A 4367-nucleotide genomic window follows, 5' to 3' on the forward strand; every position below is an offset into this window, starting at 1 on the left:
CTTGGGCGCCGCCCCGCCCATAGCCCACCCACCTCGCCCATCCGCACCACTAGGGCGGGCAGCAAAATTGGGCAGTCCAGCGACTGGACCTGGAACTTTGCACCCTGGCACTCTCTCCGGGATCCGTTAGGGCAGGCTCGCGAAGACTGCTGGGAAGTGTAGTTCCGTCTGAGCCGCGCGTTTGGCCGGGGCGGGGCAGTGCCCAGGGCAGACGCCGGGGGAGTCGGTTTGAGGTGGTGGCTGCTGGACTGAGGCGGTTTCTGTGGGAAAAGGGATCACCGGCTGAGGCAGTTAGGTCACCGCAGGACGCGCGCCCCAGCCGAAAGCCCAGTGTGCCCCGCCCCACCCCACCCAGCTTCCCTTCGAGGCGGGAGAAGGGCGTGACCCGAAGGATTTGATACTAAGTAACCTCTCCAGCAGCTGGGGCTCCCCTGGTGCATCCTGGGCTTTTTCCGCTGGAAGGAATTGGGGATGGGAATGGGAATGGGGGTGGGGCAGGGATCCCACTGTATAGAGAGACCTCCCATCTCCAGGGCAGCTTGGCACCGTTTCTGCATCTTAGAGTTATTCCCTTTTGGGGTCGCAGACCCCCGGGTAGGCTGTGGAAGACTGTGGACCCTTTTCTTATGTGCATCAAACACAGTATGCAGGGCTGCAAAGGAAGCCAGTTATATGGATACAGTCATAAAACTACACTTTTAAAAAACCCAGCAAGTTTGTACAGAGTTGTTCCAATGTTATCTCCCCATCAGACTGACCTGTATGAGAGCAGGATATGTTTTCGCTTTTTTTCCCATTCCTCAGCCCTTAGCTTAGGAACTGGCAATCCAGTTCAATCCAATCACCATTTATTCAGTGCCTCCTACATACTTTGTATTTGTGCTAAGCACGGAGATAACAAAAACAAAAACAAAAACAATGCTCTCCCAAATTGCTTATACCTTTATACCTAAATCATGAACCCATTTTGACTGTATTTTGGTATATGGTGTAAGATATTGGTCTATGCCCAGTTTCTGCCATAATATTTTCGAGTTTTCCCAGCAGTTTTTGTGGAATAGTGAATTCTTAACGCAGAAGCTGGACTCTTTGGGTTTATCAAAGAGTAGATTGCTATAGTCGTCGACTACTGTCTCTTGTGTACCTAACCTATTTCACTGATCCACCACTATTTCTTAGTCAGTATGAAGTAGTTTTGATGACTGCTACTTTATCACACAGTTTTAATATCTGGTATGGCTAGGCCACTTTCCCTAGCATTTATTTTCATTAATTCCTGTGATATTCTGGGCCTTTTATTCTTCCAGATGAATTTTGTTATTATTTTATCCAGCTCTGTAGAATAATTTTTTGGTAGTTTGATTGGTAGGCACTAGATAAGTAAATTAATTTAGGTAAAATTGTCATTTATTATATTAGCTCGGCCTAACCACAAGTAACTGATGTTTCTTTTTTGCCTATTCTAATTCCTTCAATTTCTTTTTCTTCTCTTATTGCTAATGCTAACATTTCTAGTACCAAATTGAATAATAGGGTTGATAGTGGACATCCTTGTTTCACTCTCGATGTTATTGGAAATGCATCTAGCTTATCCCTATTACATATAATGCTTACTGATGGTTTTAGGTAGATTCTTCTTCTCATTTTAAGGAAGACTCCATTTATTCCTGTGCTTTCTGGCATTTTTAATAGGAATGAGTGTTGTATTTTGTCAAAAGCTTTTCTTGCATCTATTGAGATAATCATATGGTTTCTGCTAGTTTTGTTGTTGATATGAGCAATTATGCTGATAGTTTTCCTAATATTGAATAGTTTACCTGTGAGATTTATGGAGAAGGGAAGAATTCATGACCAAACAATAGATAAGAGAGCATTACAAAATGCAAAATGGATAATTTTGATTATATTAAATTGAAAAGTTTTTGTACCAACAAAGGCAATGCAACAAAGATTAGGAGGGAAGCAGAAAATTGGGAAAAAATCTTTCTAACCAGTGTCTCTGATAAAGGCCTCATCTCTAAAATATTACAGGGAACAGAATCAAATTTATAGGAATACAAGTCATTCCCCAATTGAGAAATGGTCAAAGGATATGAACAGGCAGTTTTCAGAGGAAGAAATTAAAGCTATCTATGGTCATATGAAGAAATGCTCTAAATCACTATTGATTAGAGAAACACAAATCAAAACAACTCTTGGGCACCACATCTCTCCTGTCAGATTGGCTAACATGACAAAACAGGAAAATGATAAATGCTGGAGAGGATGTGGGAAAATTGGAACAGTGTTGGTAGAGCTGTGAACTGATCCAGCAATTCTAGAGAGCAATTTGGAACTTTGCCCAAAGGGCTATAAAAACGTGCATACCCTTTGACCCAGCAATACCACTTCTAGGACTGTATCTCAAAGAGATCATACAAGTGGGAAGGGACCCATATGTACAAAAAATATTTACAGCAGCTCTTTTTGTGGTGGCAAAGAATTGGAAATCAAAGGGATGCCCATCAATTGGGGCATGGCTAAACAAGTTGTGGTATATGAATGTAATGGAATACTATTGTGCTATAAGAAATGAGGAGCAGACAGACTTCATTATAACCTGGAAAGACTTATATGATCTGATGCTGAGTGAGGGGAGCAGAACCAGGAGACCATTATTACACAATTACAGACACATGGTATCTGTGATGACTGATTTTGATAGACTTGGCTCTTCTCAGCAATACAAAGTTCAAAGACAGCTCCAGAAGGCTCATAAAGGAAAAAGCTATCCACATCCAGAGGAAAAATTATGGAGTCAGAATGCAGATTGAGGCAAACTATTTCCTCTCTTTTTTTTCCTTCTTTTTTGGTTTTGTTTCTTCTTTCTTATTATTCATTCTATTGGTTATAATTCTTGTTTACATCTTGACTACTATGTAAATTACTTTAATGGGAAGGTATATGTAGAACCTATGTCAGATTACATGCTGTCTTAGGGTGGAGGGGGGAGGAGAGGAGGAAGAGAAAATTTGGAACTCACAAACTTGTGCAACTGAGTGTTGTAAACTAAAAATAAAAAGGAAATGTAAAAAAAAAATAAAACAGATCTAAGACACACAGACACATGAAGAAAGAAAGAAAACCAGGTGCTGCCTTCAAGGAACTTCCAATATGGACTTGGGACCTTCCCCACACTGGTTGCCCTCATCTGGTCTGTCTCCAGTTTGCCAGTGTTCTCCTTAAGCTTTGGTTCCAGGACCAGAACGCAGTGCTCCAGATAGGTTCTGACCAGGGTAGAAATAGAGCAGACCTATCCCTTCTTTATTCCTAGAAGTTTGGCCTCTGTGTGAGGCCCAAAATCACACTTGCTTTTTGGCTGCCCTTTAAATAGATGCTGTCATGCCATGGCTACAGGCTTCACATAATGTTTTATATATGTGTGTATACACAGATGAAGTCAATTACTTACTTAAATACCTATTCAGTGAGTTTTCCCCTTCCAGTTATATATGAATGACTTAATTGATGAGGGTACTTCTTCTGTTGGTGCAGATGGAAGCCCACCTATGCATTTCCAACCTCTGGGAAGTGGCGGTGCAGTCCACCAAGAAGTCAAAGAACCTGGGCTCAAATCTCACCTCCAGAAATCACTGCCTGAGAGACTTGGAACAAGTCATGTGGCCCCTCGGGCTTCCTTTTCCTCTGAGGTCACTTCCAGCTCTGGCTCTGTGAGCAAGGAGCCTTCTTCGAGGGTCTTTTCTTTTTTTGTTACTGCCCTGTGGATAGGGGTCTGACCTCTTCCTTGTCTTTGCAGTATAACTCTGTGCTTCCTTTCACCACTCCCTCTTTCCCTACATTTGCCTTTCCACATACTTTCAGGCATCTCCAATTTAGATCATTTGAGACTGGGATGTCCCGTGATTCCCAGCTCTGTTTCATCACCAGGAGAACTTTGGCAACACAAAATGTGCCTTAGTGTCTGATAAGAGGTTAGGATGCATGGCACTCTTGGTCCTGTCCAGCCTGCTCTCCCCATTTCAGCTTTGTTCTCATGCACAAAGTAAACATGTGAAATGACAGCACCTAGTACGATGCCTTTCATTCAGCGATGGTGATGTTCAATCGATTTTCAGTCTGACTCTCTGTGACCCCATTTGGAGTTTTCTTGCAGAGATATTGGAGTAGTTTGCCATTTTCTTCTCTAGCTCATTTTACAGATGAGGAGACTGAAGCCAACAAAATTGACTTGCCCAGGGTCACTCGACTAGGAAGTGTCTGAGGCCAAATTTGAGCTCAGGTCTTCCTGACTCCAGGCCCAGTGCTCTATCCACTGCACCACCTAGCTGCCTTGTATATAGTATTTAATAATAACTATTTGTTGATTT

The sequence above is a fragment of the Trichosurus vulpecula genome, chromosome 3 (genome assembly GCF_011100635.1).
Source record: "Trichosurus vulpecula isolate mTriVul1 chromosome 3, mTriVul1.pri, whole genome shotgun sequence".
Taxonomy (NCBI): Eukaryota; Metazoa; Chordata; class Mammalia; order Diprotodontia; family Phalangeridae; genus Trichosurus; species Trichosurus vulpecula.